At 37.5% G+C, this 21318-nt stretch overlaps 1 protein-coding gene across 3 annotated transcripts in view; it reads right to left on the bottom strand.

The window, feature by feature from the left end:
- Nucleotides 1–18219, bottom strand: part of znf462 (zinc finger protein 462) — a 90800-nt gene extending 72581 nt beyond the window's left edge. For 2 of the 3 annotated variants that reach the window (XM_061927260.2, XM_061927262.2), the window contains exon 1: nt 17763–18218. The gene's annotated coding sequence lies outside the window, so the exon portion shown is untranslated. Of the gene's footprint in view, nt 1–17762 lie in introns of all 3 variants that reach the window. The other variant, XM_061927263.2, reaches the window with a different exon arrangement.
- Between the last annotated feature and the right edge of the window lie 3099 nt (nt 18220–21318).

The raw sequence follows: 21318 nt of genomic DNA, 5'->3' as shown, positions 1-21318 counted from the left end.
TAAAAATGTTATCTTAAAGTTATAGATAAAATGTGAATATTGATCACTTTTTGGCCATGTAAATCTTTAACACCCTGAAGCTACAGTACATTGTAACAGGCTTGCTACGATTATCAAACTGATGAATATAGTGGAACCTCAACTATTAAATGCTTTATAATAGGCCGTAAAACCTGGAGAAAAATAAGCCACTTTTACACATGCAGAAGAATTACAAATGTTAAAAAGTGAGACATATACCGTATTTTTCGGACTATAAGTCGCAGTTTTTTTTCATAGTTTGGCCGGGGGTGCGACTTACAGGTAAAAGCCAGTAAATTAGAATATTTTGAAAAACTTGATTTATTTCAGTAATTGCATTCAAAAGGTGTAACTTGTACATTATATTTATTCATTGCACACAGACTGATGCATTCAAATGTTTATTTCATTTAATTTTGATGATTTGAAGTGGCAACAAATGAAAATCCAAAATTCCGTGTGTCACAAAATTAGAATATTACTTAAGGCTAATACAAAAAAGGGATTTTTAGAAATGTTGGCCAACTGAAAAGTATGAAAATGAAAAATATGAGCATGTACAATACTCAATACTTGGTTGGAGCTCCTTTTGCCTCAATTACTGCGTTAATGCAGCGTGGCATGGAGTCGATGAGTTTCTGGCACTGCTCAGGTGTTATGAGAGCCCAGGTTGCTCTGATAGTGGCCTTCAACTTTTCTGCGTTTTTGGGTCTGGCATTCTGCATCTTCCTTTTCACAATACCCCACAGATTTTCTATGGGGCTAAGGTCAGGGGAGTTGGCGGGCCAATTTAGAACAGAAATACCATGGTCCGTAAACCAGGCATGGGTAGATTTTGCGCTGTGTGCAGGCGCCAAGTCCTGTTGGAACTTGAAATCTCCATCTCCATAGAGCAGGTCAGCAGCAGGAAGCATGAAGTGCTCTAAAACTTGCTGGTAGACGGCTGCGTTGACCCTGGATCTCAGGAAACAGAGTGGACCGACACCAGCTGGACTGCTGCTGAGTGGTCCAAAGTCATGTTTTCTGACGAAAGCAAATTTTGCATTTCCTTTGGAAATCGAGGTCCCAGAGTCTGGAGGAAGACAGGAGAGGCACAGGATCCACGTTGCCTGAAGTCTAGTGTAAAGTTTCCACCATCAGTGATGGTTTGGGGTGCCATGTCATCTGCTGGTGTCGGTCCACTCTGTTTCCTGAGATCCAGGGTCAACGCAGCCGTCTACCAGCAAGTTTTAGAGCACTTCATGCTTCCTGCTGCTGACCTGCTCTATGGAGATGGAGATTTCAAGTTCCAACAGGACTTGGCGCCTGCACACAGCGCAAAATCTACCCGTGCCTGGTTTACGGACCATGGTATTTCTGTTCTAAATTGGCCCGCCAACTCCCCTGACCTTAGCCCCATAGAAAATCTGTGGGGTATTGTGAAAAGGAAGATGCAGAATGCCAGACCCAAAAACGCAGAAGAGTTGAAGGCCACTATCAGAGCAACCTGGGCTCTCATAACACCTGAGCAGTGCCAGAAACTCATCGACTCCATGCCACGCCGCATTAACGCAGTAATTGAGGCAAAAGGAGCTCCAACCAAGTATTGAGTATTGTACATGCTCATATTTTTCATTTTCATACTTTTCAGTTGGCCAACATTTCTAAAAATCCCTTTTTTGTATTAGCCTTACACAATATTCTAATTTTGTGACACACGGAATTTTGGATTTTCATTTGTTGCCACTTCAAATCATCAAAATTAAATGAAATAAACATTTGAATGCATCAGTCTGTGTGCAATGAATAAATATAATGTACAAGTTACACCTTTTGAATGCAATTACTGAAATAAATCAAGTTTTTCAAAATATTCTAATTTACTGGCTTTTACCTGTATACTCAGGAACGACTTATGTGTGAAATTATTAACACATTACCGTAAAATATCAAATAATATTATGTAGCTTATTTACGTAAGAGACTAGACGTATAAGATTTCATGGGATTTAGCGATTAGGAGTGACAGATTGTTTGGTAAACGTATAGCATGTTCTATATGTTATAGTTATTTGAATGACTCTTACCATAATATGTTACGTTAACATACCAGGCACGTTCTCAGTTGGTTATTTATGCGTCATATAACGTACACTTATTCAGCCTGTTGTTCACTATTCTTTATTTATTTTAAATTGCCTTTCAAATGTCTATTCTTGGTGTTGGGTTTTATCAAATAAATTTCCCCAAAAAATGCGACTTATACTCCAGTGCGACTTATATATGTTTTTTTCCTTCTTTATTATGCATTTTTCGGCCGGTGCGACTTATACTCCGAAGCGACTTATACTCCGAAAAATACGGTACTGGTTTTATGATCAGAATCAGAATCAGAAATACTTTATCAATCCCCAAGGGGAAATTAAAGCTTTCAGCACAATCCCATTCAAGATCAGACAAACATTATAGGGAGACAGAACAGGATCGCTGACGGGTCTGCCAACTTCCGGCGCCCCTTACAAAAAAGGTGAGATACAGGTTAACAATGGGGGAGGGTTTGGGGGGTGAGAAAAAAAAATCGGTCTAAGCCTGGGCCGCTGTTTGACCCTGAAACTGATTATTTATATTTCAATTATTTCCCTAGGCCGTAAATCGTGGAGAGAAATAAGCCACTTTTACACTTGTAGAATTACAAATGTTAAAAAGTGAGACATATACCGTATTTTTCGGAGTACAAGTCGCTCCGGCGTATAAGTCACACCGGCCGAAGAAGCATAATGAAGAAGGAAAAAAACATAAGTCGCACTGGAGTATAAGTCGCATTTTTTGGGGAAATTTATTTGATAAAACCCAACACCAAGAATAGACATTTGAAAGGCAATTTAAAATAAATAAAGAATAGTGAACAACAGGCTGAATAAGTGTACGTTATATGAGGCATAAATAACCAACTGAGAACGTGCCTGGTATGTTAACGTAACATATTATGGTAAGAGTCATTCAAATAACTATAACATATAGAACATGCTATACGTTTACCAAACAATCTGTCACTCCTAATCGCTAAATCCCATGAAATCTTATACGTCTAGTCTCTTACGTGAATGAGCTAAATAATATTATTTGATATTTTACGGTAATGTGTTAATAATTTCATACACAAGTCGCTCCTGAGTATAAGTCGCACCCTCGGCCAAACTATGAAAAAAACTGCGACTTAATAGTCCGAAAAATACGGTACTGGTTTTATGATGGCACTAGTTTGACCCTGGAACTCATTATTTAGATTTCCATTATTTCCAAATGGGGAAAGGTCGTTGTAAAATAAGCCGCCTACTGCTGCTACTGAATGCAAAGGATGCCTCAACATGGGATGAAAACCTTGAAAAGTCAACAAGCAAGCCACAAAAGCCTTTATCACGTTATCAAAGCCAAGGTAGATTTTTGTTTAGCGGTTAACTTTATTTCTTTTTTAACTTGCGTGACAATGAAAATGTTAAAAAGTAAGAATTCATTCCCTTTAAGGATAATAAAGGTTTCATGATGGCGACAGTTTGGCCCAAGAACAGTTTATTTCTTTTAGGGTTGTGCGACATGGAGTTTACAATATGAATGATGTAAATTTAGGCGACGATAGAGCTTTTAATACTATCGCTATTATTGTGATAATGCATGTTGATGACAGCAACACGATAACGACTGCGTCCTTAGCATATTGTAGCGTCCTCGCGAGCGGCAAACTAAATCAACGTTTTTCACACGCACCATTATCACTGGATGATGAGGAATAACTGAACATCCTACACTACACAGTGTAGGAGGATATGCAACTGCAAGGTCAAGTTTTTAAATGTAAACAGAGTTGGGCGAATCGAAACTAATATCGACTGTGATGATACCTAGTATCAGTGTATGGTCGATACTATAATTTTTTTTATTAACACAAAATATTTTGCTGTTTTTGTTATCGTATACAAACTCAGGAAATAAGTCCCTGCACAGAGAAAGCAAAAACCAAAAGATTTAAATCAGATCCAATAGTAGGAAATAATGTCAATAATTATTATGTTACGCTGCCATCCTGTGTGAAATTGTGATCATTCAATAATCTTGACAATTTTAAGTGTCAGCATTGGCATGGCCAATCAGTGTTGTGCTTCTTCCCCCTCACTAACACTAGCATGGAAGTTGAAACATTTAAAATGAGAAGCGGCTTTAGTTTCAGTATCTGCTGCAGTTTACCAGTAATCCTGCCCTGAATGCGGACTTACAGGCACTCAGAGCAGTCTTCATTAGTCACCCACCAATTTAATGAAGAAAAAGGCATTTTTATACCTAAATATTTTCTTAATCAGACTTTTTCTTTATGTGTCTGCAAACAGGGTTTGTACACCTTTTCCATGGCCAAATTCAAGCACTTTTGAAGGACTTTCAAGATACATTTTCTAGTTTTTCCAGTACCCTTCAAAAGGCGAAAACCAGTGTGAATCAATCCATAGCCTTGTTGTTGAGGTCACCAAATGCTGTCTGTAGAAAAAAATACAAAAAATCTGCTAAAACCTAAGCCTAACATTGGACCAACAGTTATTAACTGAATGGGGCATAGAAAATGAAGCAGTATTTCTGTAGACTATTCAATTTCATTGGTCTTTGCCAACGTTTCTCCATTTGTGTTTTTCAAATTTCTTGTTCTTTTTTTTTTTACTTACAGCACTCAATGACATCAAACAGCACGGATTGATTCACACCATATTTGTGCTTGTAAACTGCATAAGGTGTCATCAATACATGCACCCTCAAAATGTCAATTTCACTCATTTATTAACAAAACGGTTCCTCATTAATAATATAAGGATAATGAATTAAAGGAAAATATTTTGTTTGTTTCACAACACCCCAGTCACCTTTCATTAAGCATATCTAGCCTTATAACTGTGGCTATGATGACAAATTGATTTTTAGTTGAGGGAAGTTCTTAACATTTTAATTTATCATTGACAAATGCTCGCTTTTTTCCTTTCATAGCTCGTAATAACTGTCCTTAATTAACATGTAATCTAACACTGATGTCACAGTTTAGGTCTAGCATGTACCAAAACGTTAGAAAACAAAACTTTAGCTAATGTTAGTTAACTTGTAAGGCTAGTACTCTCTGTGGTTTACCTTTCATATGACTCGAGAGAGCCGACTCTCCCATTGCGAAAAGCTGGATTTCCTTTTTACGTACTTTGCAGCAGGCTACACGTGGATTTGGTCCAAGTTTTATCCAAAGTTGGTATTTGTCATTTTCCATCCAATGTTTTTTAAAACGACAACCTCCCGGCATGATGGACCGATGCACCACTGTCCTCTTTGGGGCGACACAGAGCCGCGTATACGGCTCTGCCAAGACAACAACCTAATGTAAGGGCTCGTGCAAAGACAACAGAGCAAGTAAATGTTTTAGTAATGTAGCTTTAATTTTTAAGGAAACTTATTTTGTTTTTTTCCATTTTATAATTAGCCAATTGAGTCAGACTACCGAGAAATATGATGAACATTTCCAAGCACTTCACCCAAAATTCAAGCATTTTTCAAACCTTGAAAACACAACATTAATATCCAAGCATTTTCAAAGTTTTTAAGCACCCGTACGAACCCTGTGCAAAGATTCAACTCCTATGATATAGCATGTAGTAAAAAACTCTACAGACACTTTTTGTTCAAATAATTTTTTGAGTTTGTGGATAAAAAAAAGTATTTGTTCCTGAAATAATCATTAAACTTGTTTTATGTGTTGGTATACATTGTTTTACAGTACCATTAATTAAAACTGCACTTTAATGTACCGTATTTTTCGGACTATAAGTCGCAGTTTTTTTTCATAGTTTATGAAAGTTGCATAATGTTTTTTTCCTTCTTTATTATGCATTTTCGGCAGGTGCGACTTATACTCCGGTGCGACTTATACTCCGAAAAATACGGTAATTGTATTTAATATATGCTACAGTATTTAAGTTTTAAAAAAACAAAACACAATCTGGGTCACCACTTGTTTGCCAAATCACTGATGAGAAGCACTGGTGTATACAAGTAATTAAAGAATACAAATTACAATTTACCCTTTGAAAGTGTTGTTTAGTCAATATTAACTTGAAGTAAAAGTGTTATAGTATTCAGTACACCACCGATACTTTGTTTACTGCACAATGAAGTTTGTGGTGACAAGCAAAATAACAAAATAACTTCGAGAGAAAAAATAAGTTGTCTTTACACACAAAATGTACCAAAAAAGAAGCAAAACCGTGGCACTAAAACCGAGGTACGGACCGTAGCGTGGGTTACCAGGACTGTTGTACCTCTAGTAAACACGATTATATATATTGACAAAATGACAGTTGTCAGCTGTTAGCATATATTACCTCGATCAAACATGGTGGAAATGTCTGTTACCAGATACCGCAGTAGTAAACAGTAGGGATGCGGTACTCGCTATAATCCTCCACGGGACAATCCGACTTTTTTTTTTTTTTATGTTATATTAATCGAGATTGGATAATATGAAACAATTATTTGTGATTTATTTTTTGCCATATTGCCCAGCCCTAACATCACCCATCCCTACTTTTCATCATTTCTTAGGGCAGTGTTTTTCAACCACTGTGCCGCGGCACACTAGTGTGCCGTGAGATACGGTCTGTTGTGCCGTGGGAGATTATGTCATTTCACCTATTTGGGTTAAAAATATTTTTTTGCAAACCAGTAATTATAGTCTGCAAATGATGTGTTGTTGTTGAGCTCGGCAGAGTAACCGTGTAATACTCTTCCATACCAGTAGGTGGCAGCCGGTAGCTAATTGCTTTGTAGATGTTGCAAACAGCGGGAGGCTATGTGCAAGTAAAAAGGTGTCTAATGCTTAAACCAAAATTAAACAAAAGGTGACTGCCTCTAAGAAAAGGCATTGAAGGTTAGGGAAGGCTATGCGGAACGAAACTTCAACTGAACTGGCTACAAAGTAAACAAAAACAGAATGCTGGACGACAGCAAAGACTTACTGCGGAGCAGAGACGGCGTCCAGAATGTACATCCGAACATGACATGATAATCTACAATGTCCCCACGAAGAAGGATGAAAACAACTGAAATATTCTTGATTGCTAAAACAAGGTAGATGCGGGGAATATCGCTCAAAGGAAGACATGAAACTGCTGCAGGAAAATACCAAAAAAAAGAGAAAAAGCCACCAAAATAGGAGCGCAAGACAAGAACTAAAACACTACACACAGGAAAACAGCAAAAAAGTCCAAATAAGTCAGGGGGTGATGTGACAGGTGGTGACAGTACACCTACTTTGAGACAATAGCTATATTGATGCATGCTTGGTTATGGTTTAAAGTCATATCCAACAACTGCGACAACGACTTTTTACTGTCAACTGAGTTTCCTTTTTTAATGATTTTGCTGGCGGTGTACCTCCGGATTTTTGTCAACGCAAAAATTGTGCCTTGGCTCAAAAAAGGTTGAAAAACACTGTCTTAGGGGGGAACGCTGTCGTGAGATAAAAGGAACCAAATTAGAGACCTACCAAAGTCCTTAAATGTTTCACAATATAGTCCTTTAGTCAACAGACATTTGCTTTAATCTCTAAAAACAAAACTGCCACTGAGTACAACATGGGTCCACACTACAAGAGCAAAGACACAATCCTTCAAATGACAAACTCCAAAGACTGCAAAGACACAATCCTTCAAATGACAAAGTCCAAAGACTGCAAAGACAAGGCCATCACACCCTGAGAGTTGGAGCATTGGAGTCTAGTCCAACACTGCAGTGGCCTGCCAGAGAAATGTGTCGAGCGCAGCAGATTCCTGTTGGGCGAGCGTGCGGCTCCTCCTCGAGGAACCTGCCACACCAGGGAGAGAGAAGGAGCATCGCCACCATTTTGATTTGGATGGCTCTCCTCAGCCTGGGCGCTGTCGCAGCACCGTGTGTCAAGCTCGCTCTTCAGCTCGTCAGCGACACTGCACACAGAAACCACGGACCACTGCGGAAGACAAACACACACACTCCCTCCTGACAGACTGAACACCTTCAGGATATTTTGTGTGGAGAGCCATTTAAGCAACTGGAAAGGAAGAAGAGCGTACACACAAAAACATTACTGAGAACTTCCTTATAGAAACTGTGCACCAATACTTCACACATAGCTGAACATTAACCACATGGAGGGGACAAAACCCTGCAATGTTCAGCATTATGAGGCGCAGCCGTCACATGTCCATCAGACATGGCAAACAAACTCAAGTGTCAGCTAAATTATTTCATTAAAGTAGAGCCCATCCAATAGTTGTTTTTTACACATCAAACCCCAAAGAAAAAGCCAATTTGATTTGAACCAGCACAAGACTTGAAGCCTTGTAAGATTTAATAGCGGTTCAACCTCTAGGTTTTTGTGCAACTTCAGGAGATGGAAAGTCAACTTGTTTGAACTATGACTTGTACCAATCTCAGAAGCATTCCACTTTAAAGCAACACAAAAAAGCCCCTCACATTCGCAAGGACTTTAACTGCAGACATGAAGGAAAAATGGAAGAAGTTGAGTTGAATTAGAAGTTAGAAATTAGGGGGTTGAATGACAGAACAATTGCAATCATTCTAATACAGTGGTTCTCAAACACTTTTCACCAAGTACCACCTCAGAATAAATGAGGCTCTGCAAGTACCACTGTAACAACCAACATTAAAATACAGTATCAATCAATCAATCAAAGTTTATTTACATAGCCCTTAATCACAAGTGTCTCAAAGGGCTGCACAAGCTACGACGACATCCTCGGCTCAGATCCCACATCAGGGCAAGAAAAAACTCAACCCAATGGGATATAATGAGAAGCCTTGGAGGGAACCCACAAATGTGACCCGGGGACGGCCGGTGCAATAGCGTAGTAGGCCTAAATATTCATTGAAAATAAGGCAGAGGTTTTATTCAAGTAACATTACACACCATTTCAACAGTAACACTGTGTTTGAATATAGGACAGTAAAACACTTTACTTTAATCAGGTGATTTTTTTTGGCTTACCACTCGAAGTCTGTGTACCACAGTTTGAGAATCAACGTTCTAATAGTTGCACCCTTTCTTGGGTACATTTACAAGCTTTCCCAGTACTTTACAGCAATGATAATTGACATACATATTTGATGATGTAATAAATAATAGTATGGATGTAACAAGATTACCAAACTTGGTTATCACCATGGTATTGTTGAATCTGCTCAATAAATACTTATACACTAACAATGGGACGGTTTATGAAAAAAATCTCAATGGTCAGTTGACCTGACACGGTTTAGAGAGCATTTCATAGCGATTCCGATACGTCCGTGCTCCTTTTCCAACATAAGATGCACAAACATCGCTGGTGAAACAGAGGATTAATGTTGCGTTATTTAGACTAATTTACAGTGCACGTAGTCCGTCGTTTGCGTGCTACGCCAGTGGTCTGTTCACGCTGTACATGAATGTTGAAATTTGAATCACAGTCTACTGTGACAGTCACACTGTACAACTACGACAAAGAACAATTCAATGTTCAATTCAATACATCCCATTTGTGGGCAAGTAGAGATACGGCCACCGAAGCACGTCCAATAGCTTAATTAACAAGCACTAACAACATGCATTCAACAGGGCCTGCTTGACGTCACCTTTTAAAAGGCACACACACTCATGAAACATCTCAATGGCATACACGACTTAACGTACTACTTTTTATCACTTTTACTTATTTGTGCTACTTCTGTCAATAAAATTGTGAACTTTGTGTACAGTATACAAACACTTGTATTAATGTACCAATGTTGATTAAGGTGTGGAGTTGAAACTATGTTGGTCCCACTCAATCAAAAATCCCATCTGTGTCCCTAGTTCAGATCACACGTTAAGTTACTAATCAGTTTGGAGCCTGTATGTGTGAACTACAGCTGATTATTGATAATGGTGGATTATCGGGATTGGGGATGTTTCGTCTTCTGTTTTTTTTTTTTTAAAGAAGAACAATGAAAACAGTCTTAAAATAAACGTGATAAGATCCGAAACATAGACTTTGTGTTCCACACACCGAAATCTTTTGACCAAGTTTTTATCAAAAAAAACATAAAACAGACAATATATGTTCCTTAGCAGAAAAAACATCAAGTCTGCACATCCAAAGGTAACATGGAATAGTCTATTGCGTGAGAAAGTATGGTAATCTGACAAAACTATCATGATTAATTTAGCATTTTTATGTTTTTTAAGCTCAATAATTAAGACAAAATAAATAAAGAAAGTTCTCAATTGAAGAACACTTTGTTAATCTTTTTTATGAGATGTTTGGGGGCCCATAGAAATCTCTGGACCCCTGGTCAGTGAAGTGTTTGCTAGCTGCCAACATTATAGAGATGTTGTGCAACAAACTAAAAACATCTTTTATAATATTTAATGGATGGATGGAGTTATTATTAATTGAAATGTGTTTTGCATCTGTAAGTTGACAGACATAATTTGGAGTCCAAGTGCATGATTTCCTTTTGAAATGTCATCAATTCGTGCATGGATTAACTTTACTCTTTAAAGTGGAATTAGTTAAAATAAGGTTTTACTACATTCAAATAGTATACATTTCTTTATGTTAAGGCAGCTCAAACCTCCCAAAATGCCAGGTGACACACCTGTCCTCAAAAATGAATTAACTATGAGGACTTTCGCAATAGTACTTTATAATTATTAACTTAAATAATATGCCATAGAGCAGTGGTTCTCAAACTTTTTTCACCAAGTACCACCTTAGAAAACACTTTGCTCTCCAAGTACCACCATAATAACCAACATTAAAATATGGTAGCGTAGTAGGCCTAAGTGTTCATTAAAAACAAGACAAAGGTCTTATTTAACAAGTATATTTAATATTTTGGCCACTGTAATATCACTCACAGTTTGAACAGCAACACTGTACTTTAATAAAGAATCAAATAAAATATACTTAAGTAATTTTTTGGCGAACCACTTTGGTTCACGTACCAAAGTTTGAGAATCACTGCCCTAGACCATACTTTAATTTAAAATTTGCTGAGATAACCACATAACTTGTCTCACAATTTGTAAAATGTTAGAGTGGAACAACCAAAAAACAATACTTTTTTAATGAAGCAATCCACCCATCCATTCATTTTCTACACCTTGTCCCTCTCGGGGTCACGGTGGTGGGACAAGGATAGCAGTAAATAAGATGTTGCATCATTTAGAGGACCCCAAGTGAACTTTTTAGGTTACAATGTTAGAAGATCTTTCAAATATTGATGATTAAAGAGAGTCTTTGAAGTCACATGCACGTTGGTACACTTTTCATGTCAGGTGGTGCAACCAGCAAAAAACTATGAAACTGTTATTTAAGCATAAACCTCTTTGATCCATTTAAAAGTGACATGTATAAACGCATTAGCAAAAGCAAAAGATAATACAGGTGTTTGCGTTCTAAACACGCTGTCAAGTAAGTAAAAATCAGCACGATACAGTGAGCGCAGACACTTTTTTTACAAGCTTATTTGTCATAAACACATACCTATTAATGACAAAGGTCTGCAGGGATGGAGCGGTTTTCTCTTTTCCAAACGACTTGCGCCCAAATCAACAGCGCTTCTACTGGTTGCAAACAAGTAGTGCATCTACTTTGCCTCAATAAAACTTTACACAGTCAAGTGCAGACCTGCGCCGAGGCGGAACAAAAGCCTCAATCACACACATATCCCGCAAATTTTCCGCATCAGACTCGGGCTGCAGATATAGATTATTGTAGTGATCGAGTATCTATCAATTAATTTGTTCGATTCTTTCTTTTTTTTGTTTATTTCGAACATGAACACAATTACAGTAAAATACATCATTTCTCTTTACATTATGTCCGAAAAGGAGTAGGAAGAAGCAAAGCTTATTTAATCCTACCACTTTCCCACTTCAGAGCGTTTACAAATACATACGTTCATTTACTGTCTTCTTTTTGTAACACAATTGCATCACTAAATGGTTAATACAGCAGTTACCATGAATTGATTAACGTGGACCCCGACTTAAACAAGTTGAAAAACTTATTCGGGTGTTACCATTTAGTGGTCAATTGTACGGAATATGTACTGGACTGTGTAAACTGTACTGTTTCCTATAATGTATTCTCTTCCTTTGCAATCTACTAATAAAAGTTTCAATCAATCAAAGTTCTTGTAATAGATAATTAAGTCAGTCATGAAAAACATGCTGAGATGAAGAATATCCAATTTTCAAAAAAGTTGAAGGTATTTCTGATCATTCTTCTGCTTTGTACTTTGTAAGCACTATTAATTTGAACAACCTCTTAAACTGGATCATATCAGTACATTATTTAACTTCTTTACTTAATCTATTCCATAGTTTAATTCCACATACTTATTTGCTAAATGTTTTTAGTGTTGTACGAGCATACAAACGTTTTAAGTTAATTTCTCCTCTTTAGTTGAGAAGAATTGTTGTACATTATTGGGTAAGAGATTATAGTTTGCTAGTTTGTACATAGTTTTAGCTGTTTGCAATTTTACCAAATCATTAAACTTCAATATGTTTGACTCAATAAATAAAGGGTTTGTATGTTCTCTATATCCAACATTATGTATCAGTCTAAGTGATCTTTTTTGTAACACGGTTAATGAATGAAGCGCACCTTTGTAGTTGTTTCCCCGATTAATCAAGTAATAGGATAATAGTAGTTGTAATACCTATAGATAGTTGTAATTTTTTTTTTTCTGCATGCCATATCCCTCATTCTTTTTTTCTAATAAAATGCAAATCATCAACATTGAAATGTGTATTTGTACATGTGTGCATTAATTAAAAAGATTACAGCACACCAATGTGCGCTCTATTACAGTGGCTGTGTGGAAACTATATTGCGTATTTAGAGTTCCAAGCACTTCATGCAGTCTGGATTTTATACATTTAGTTACACTCATTAAACGATGAATAAAAGCAACTGAATATAAATCAAAGTTTTTTCTAACCATACTAATCAATTAATCGTTGCAGCCCTACATAAGAACCATAACAGAAGATCTGACAATTATATAATTGTACAAAATATGACTTCCCAAGGCAGAATATTGCCATAATGCTTTTTCCCTCCACATTAAAGGGGACTATTATGCAAAACCAACTTTTCTTACCTATTGGTACCTATTTTTGTGTATTTGGCATCCGTCCCAAAAAAATTAAATCAAACCATGGAAAAAATTCAGAGATATTTATAAAACAATCTTTCCTTCCTTCATACTTCCTCCAAACAAGCCGTTTGGAATTTGCACAACCTGTGACGTTTTTCCCTGCCGGTGTTGTCAGCAGATTATCCATATTTGGTAAAAATGTACCCCAAGAGCCTTGTGCGAGTCTGCCATTGCAGTCAATAAGCTCCGTATTTTTACGCTATTCTCTTGTTGTGGGGCAGACTGGCTCATAAATGCACATGCATTCTCCGCTGTTGACATTTCGATCACAAATGAGCGTATAATTCGAACTTATATCTGTCAGTAGACTCGCTATGGAAACTCTAAAAACTACAACATGGCTGGCACGGAGAAGACACAGTTAAAGTGGAGGCACGTGAATTACACCGCCCACAAAACGGTGCATCCTGAAGAGACGTTCAGAAAGCAGCTTGAAAACAGTCTGTAAAACATAATCCATGCAAATCTTTATCGAAAGAACCACTATTACATGTTATGTAGACAGGTAATTCTCAAACTGTGGTACAAGTATCACTAGTGGTACGCGGGCTCCGTCTAGTGGTATGTCAAAGAATCACCTAAAGAAATATTCAAACAGTGTTACAGTTCAAACTCTGTAATGTTACAGTGGCCCAAAATATTGAATATACTTTTTTAAATAAATACTTAGGGCTACGCTACCTTATTTGATTGTTGGCCATTATGGTGGTATGTGGAGAGGAAAGTGCGTATGTATTTAATATTTGTTTGCTTACTATGGTATATTATTTATTTGTTCACTGTTCTGTTACAGAGAACAAGGAAATTTGATAAAATTGCTATGGTATGAAAGGGGTTAGGATTAAATAAGCTCTGCTTCTTCCTACTCCCTTTCGGACATAATGAAACAACTGGAAATGGGTGATTAATAGCACTGTATCATATGCATGTTCGAAATAAACTGAAACTGAACTGAACAGAGGTGACACTCAGTGAAAAAGGTGTGAGAACCACTGATGTAGACCACAAGGAAGTGCTTTAAATGTAGAAAAAAAAATCATAACATGACCCCTTTAAATGAAAAATGCCTCGGGGGAAAAAAAACAGAAGAATATTAGCACTGTTATATTCCATTCTTCCATAACTTAGCAGCTGCATGTACGGGAGGAAGAAGCACCCAACCAAGGTATAGACTTGTGTTTATAAAATAAACAGCCGGGCCCGTAATGCAGTCTACCTCCAGTCCTGTAGGTGGCAGGAAGAGTTTTAAATGTAGGAAAAAAATCATAATATGACCCCTTTAAAATGAAAAATGCCTTGGGAAAAAAAAGGCAGAAGAATATTAGCAGTTATATTCCATTCTTCCATAACTTAGCAGCTGCATGTACAGCAGGAAGAAGCACCAAACCAAAGTATAAACTTGTGTTTATAAAATAAACAGTTGGGCCCGTAATGCAGTCTACCTCCAGTCCAGTAGGTGGTAGGAAGTGTTTTAAATGTAGAAAAAAAAATCATATGACCCCTTTAAAATTAACAATGACTCGCACTGTTATATTCCATTCTTCCATAACTCAGCAGCTGCATGTACAGTAGCAAGAAGCACCCAACCAAAGTATAAACTTGTGTTTGAAAAATAAACTGAGCCCGTAATGCAGTCTACCTCCAGTCCTGTAGGTGGCAGAAAGTGTTTTAAATGTAGAAAAAAAATCATAACATGACCCCTTTAAAATTAACAATGCCTCGGGGAAAAAAGGCAGAAGAATATTAGCACTGTTATATTCCATTCTTCCATAACTTAGCAGCTGCATGTACAGTAGGAAGAAGCACCCAACCAAGGTATAAACAGCTGGGCACGTAATGCAGTCTACCTCCAGTCCTGTAGGTGGCAGGAAGTGTTTTAAATGTAGAAAAAAAATCATAACATGACCCCTTTAAAATGACAAATGCCTTGGGGGAAAAAGGCAGAAGAATATTTGCACTGTTATATTCCATTCTTCCATAACTTAGCAGCTGTATGTTCGGTAGGAAGAAGCACCCAACCAAGGTATAAACTTGTGTTTATAAAATAAACAGCTGGGCCCGTAATGCAGTATACCTCCAGTCCTGTAGGTGGCAGGAAGTGTTTTAAATGTAGAAAAAAAAAATCATAACATAACCCCTTTAAAATTAACAATGCCTCGGGGGAAAAAAGGCAGAAGAATATTAGCACTGTTATATTCCATTCTTCCATAACTTAGCAGCTGCATGTACAGTAGGAAGAAGCACCCAACCAAGGTATAAACAGCTGGGCACGTAATGCAGTCTACCTCCAGTCCTGTAGGTGGCAGGAAGTGTTTTAAATGTAGGAAAAAAATCATAACTTGACCCCTTTAAAATGACAAATGCCTTGGGGAAAAAAGGCAGAAGAATATTTGCACTGTTATATTCCATTCTTCCATAACTTAGCAGCTGTATGTTCGGTAGGAAGAAGCACCCAACCAAGGTATAAACTTGTGTTTATAAAATAAACAGCTGGGCCCGTAATGCAGTATACCTCCAGTCCTGTAGGTGGCAGGAAGTCTTTTAAATGTAGAAAAGAAAAAAATCAAATGACTCGCAGTGTTATATTCCATTCTTCCATAACTTAGCAGCTGCATGTACGGTAGCAAGAAGCACCCAACCAAGGTATAAACTTGTGTTTATAAAATAAACAGCTGGGCCCGTAATGCAGTCTACCTCCGGTCCTGTAGGTGGCAGGAAGTGTTTTTAAATGTAGGAAAAAAAATCATAAAAGGACCCCTTTAAAAATGAACAATGACCTGGGGGAAAGGCAAAGGAATATTAGCACTGTTATATTCCATTCTTCCATAACTTAGCAGCTGCATGTACAGTAGGAAGAAGCACCCAACCAAGGTATAAACAGCTGGGGACGTAATGCAGTCTACCTCCAGTCCTGTAGGTGGCAGGAAGTGTTTTAAATGTAGAAAAAAAATCATAACATGACCCCTTTAAAATGACAAATGCCTTGGGGAAAAAAGGCAGAAGAATATTTGCACTGTTATATTCCATTCTTCCATAACTTAGCAGCTGCACGTACGGTACAAAGAAGCACCCAACCAAGGTATAAACTTGTGTTTATAAAATAAACAACTGGGCCCGTAATGCAGTCTACCTCCAGTCCTGTAGGTGGCATAAGTGTTTTTAAATGTAGATAAAAAAATCATAACATAACCCCTTTAAAATGACCAATGACTCAGGGGGGAAAAAGGCAAAATAATATTTGCACTGTTATATTCCATTCTTCCATAACTTAGCAGCTGCACGTACGGTACAAAGAAGCACCCAACCAAGGTATAAACTTGTGTTTATAAAATAAACAGCTGGGCCGGTAATGCAGTATACCTCCAGTCCTGTAGGTGGCAGGAAGTGTTTTAAATGTAGAAAAAAAATCATAACATGACCCCTTTAAAATGACAAATGCCTCGGGGAAAAAAGGCAGAAGAATATTAGCACTGTTATATTCCATTCTTCCATAACTTAGCAGCTGCACGTACGGTACGAAGAAGCACCCAACCAAGGTATAAACTTGTGTTTATAAAATAAACAACTGGGCCCGTAATGCAGTCTACCTCCAGTCCTGTAGGTGGCAGTAATTTGTATCGCTAACTTTTATGCAAAATCTGAATCCACACCAAAAATGAGTTAATACATGTAGACAGCAGGCTGCCAGTATGTGTGCACAAAACACAAGCGCCTATATTTAGCTATGTTCATTAAAAAAAGTAAAGTTCTCCTTCTTCTTCTGCTACTGCTGCTTCTACTTCCTCGTCCAAGTGTCTGGCCTGTAGCTCAACATGTCAAACACAAGCTTTGTTCTAACCCACTCCTTGGAGACTCATCTGCCAGCCTCCATTTTATGCTTGGAGCTCCACTGTAAGCACCTGACCTGAGACTGGTGACAGCCAGCCAGCCAGCCAGTTAGGCAGATCAAAACACAACAAGACACACAAATGACATACATTTTGCATCATCTAGTGGAGAGCAGCAGCTCCCTTCAAAAAAATGGCCACCAGACCCCTTCTTTTTTTTTTTAAGAGCAGCAGGAGATCATGCTGGACACTGTGGCAGCTCCTAATGGAGGACACATGAGAGGACAACCATGCGTGCAATGGCTTCTCCATGAAGCTAACGCGCTAACTAATCCCGTATCTTTTCTTGTTTTTGTTGGGGGGTTTTTTTTTGGAGGAGATGATGAAATAAAAGCAACAACGCTCATTTCCTGACTGACAAGGTTGGAGAGAGGCGGACATGAAAGCGAACCGGGAAGCGAGGAGACACACACTTGACTTTGGCTACAAGGGTAGCAAACACCATTAAAAAAGCCTCCCCATGGAGGTGGAGGAAGGGGGTCAAGCTCTTTCCAGGTCACGCTCCTTTAAAAAAAAAAAAAAAAAAAATCCCATGATCTACTCAATGGCGACGTTCTCGTAGGACCTCGCAAAGCCACATGGAATCTTTAATAAAAACGCCAAACTCACCGCGACAATCTTCTCCGTCACCTCCAAAGTTGTGTCTCGTGTGTCCGTCCGATCTGGCTAGTAGTAGTAGCTGATCGCCATCTTTCCTTCTTCTTCTCCTTCTTCTTCTTCTTCTTCTTCGCCGCAGCTGCAGATGACCTGAGCTCCTCCGCCGAGCTCTCAATCAGCGAGGAGGAGGAGGTGGAGGTGGTGGTGGTGGTGGTGGAGGAGGAAGAAGACAACCACCAACACAACAACAATGATAATGTGGCGAGAGGGCCACACAAAGGAGGAGGAGAAGAAGAAGTTCGGCAGGCGGCGAGCGAGCACCAGAGGGTGCGCAAGAGTTGGCCGAGAGACGAGGGAGCATCGGCGGGATGGACGCCCGAGAAGCTCATCCTTCATGGGCGCGCAGCGCGCACACACACACACACACACACACACACAGATAGACACGCGCGCGCGCGCGTTCGCGGGGAGCTCACCCCGGAGCCCTTTAGCCGGCGCGCTCCCTTATGCGCAAGCACAAGCATATTCCTTGGCGCACACGCGCACGCAGGCTCCGTGGCTTTTATAGTATATATGCGCGCGCCACGTCGTGGGGTTATCTGCAGTTCACTTCTTTGAAGACGTGATATCGATACATTGATACTAATATACAGTACGATACAATAATGCAACGATTCAGTACTATTTCTCCTGTGTTATTTACCATAGATTAATTTGGCCATAAATACACGGATAGTTGTCATTACTCAACTTAAATAATAAGTCGTACTAATTCATTAATATATGATATTATTACATAAATAATACAATATTTTTATGTAACTATATATATATATATATATATATATATATATATATATATATATATATATATATCTGTGTTGGCCCTGTGATGAGGTGGCGACTTGTCCAAGGTGTACACCGCCTTCCGCCCGGTTGTAGCTGAGATAGGCTCCAGCGCCCCCCGCGACCCCAAAGGGAATAAGCGGTAGGAAATGGATGGATGGGATATATATATATATATATATATATATATATATATATATATATATATATGCAGCTGAGATAGGCTCCAGCACCCCCTGCCACCCCAAAAAAGGGACAAGCGGTAGAAAATGGATGGATGAATATATATATATATATATATATATATATATATACATTTATATATAGAGTTTTTGTTATAAATATTAGTTACATTAACTAGTTCATAGTTAATGTAACTAGTTCATAGTTAACTAGTGCAGGGGTCCCCAAACTACGGTTCTGGCCCGCCATCGTCCAAAATCCGGCCCTCAGGAAGTCCCAAGTTAAAAAAAAACAACTTTAAAATAAATAAATACATTTAAAAAAAAAAAAAAAAAAAAAAAAAATTTTAATTACCAATTTTTTTGGTGTCTTCTAGCCACTCAGGCAATTCAAATTGTCCAAAAATGCATTTTTCCGTCGATAACGTGACTTGATATATACACACACACATATATGTGTGTTGGCCCTGTGATGAGATGGCGACTTGTCCAGGGTGTACCCCGCCTTCCGCCCTATATATATATATATATATATATATATATATATATATATATATATATATATATATATATATATATATATATATATATACACATACATCCAAGGGGTACACCTTGGACAAGTCGCCACCTCATCACAGGGCTTATATACATATATATATATATATATATATATATATATATATATATATATATATATATATATACAAAAATGCATTTTTCCGTCGATAACGTGACTTCATCGCGCTAGGATAATATATATATATATATATATATATATATATATATATATATATATACATATATATATATATATGATAAATAAATGGGTTGTACTTGTATAGCGCTTTTCTACCTTCAAGGTACTCAAAGCACTTTGACACTACTTCCACATTTACCCATTCACACACACATTCACACACTGATGGAGGGAGCTGCCATGCAAGGCGCTAACCAGCACCCATCAGGAGCAAGGGTGAAGTGTCTTGCTCAGGACACAACGGACATGACGAGGTTGGTACTAGGTGGGGATTGAACCAGGGACCCTTGGGCCGTGCACGGCCATTCTTCCACTGCGCCACGCCGTCCCAACATATACATATACATATATATATAAATATATATATATATATATATATATATATATATATATATATATATATATATATATATATATATAAATATATATATATACACATATATACATATATATATATATATATATATATAAATATATATATATACACATATATACATATATATACAGTATATATACACATATATACATATACATATATACAGTATATATACATATATATACATATATATATATATACATAAATATATATATATATATATATATATATATATACATATACATATATATATATACATAAATATATATATATATATATACATACATATACATATATATATATATATATGTGTATAAATATATATATATATATATATATATATATATATATATATATATATATATATATATATATATATATATATATATATATATATATCCGCTTGTCCCTTTTATATATATATAAAATCTTCTTCTCACCCGGGTGGGGTGTTATCTGTGTCATCCTCAAGCTTGGGTCCTCTATCAGAGACCTGGGAATTTGAGGGTTCTGCACAGTATCTTGGCTGTTCCTAGGACTGCGCTCTTCTGGACTGAGGCTTCAGGTGTTGTTCCTGGGATCTGTTGGAGCCACTCTCCCAGTTTGGGGGTTATTGCTCCAAGCGCCCCATGAATTGATTAACGTGGACCCCGACTTAAACAAGTTGAAAAACTTATTCGGGTGTTACCATTTAGTGGTCAATTGTACGGAATATGTACTGTACTGTGCAATCTACTAATAAAAGTCTCAATCAATCAATCAAACCCCACTACCACGGGGACCACGCTAGCCTTGACCTTCCACATCCGTTCCAGCTGCTCTTTCAGCCCTTGGTACTTCGCAAGTTTCTCGTGTTCCTTCTTCCTGATGTTGGTGTCAGCTGGGATTGAAACATCTATCAACACCACCCTTTTCTGCTCTTTGTCCACCACCACTCCGTCTGGTTGGTTAGCCAGAATCTGTTTGTCAGTCTGGAAGCTGAAGTCCCACAGAACCTTGGCCCTGTTGTTCTCAGCCACCTTCTGTGGTATGGCCCATTGGGATTTGGGTACTTCTATTCCATACTGGTTGCAGATGTTCCTGTATACTATCCCAGCCACTTGGTTGTGCCTCTCCATGTACGCTGATCCAAATATATATATATATATATATATATATATATATATATATATATATATATATATATATATATATATATATATATATATATATATATATATATATTTACAATATATACATAGCGATTATCATGAAGTGACTTAATGTATCTTATTACATATAATTAACATGGTATAGAATATACAATAATAAAATTTATACAGTCATGTGTATTTATGTATTTGTACACATTCATAATAGTTTTGTTATAATTATTAATATTAATACAAACAATATATATATACA

This window comes from Nerophis lumbriciformis, linkage group LG32 (genome assembly GCF_033978685.3).
Source record: "Nerophis lumbriciformis linkage group LG32, RoL_Nlum_v2.1, whole genome shotgun sequence".
NCBI lineage: Eukaryota > Metazoa > Chordata > Actinopteri > Syngnathiformes > Syngnathidae > Nerophis > Nerophis lumbriciformis.
Note: the sequence above shows the minus strand (reverse complement) of the source record. Positions and strands in the feature narration are given on the sequence as shown.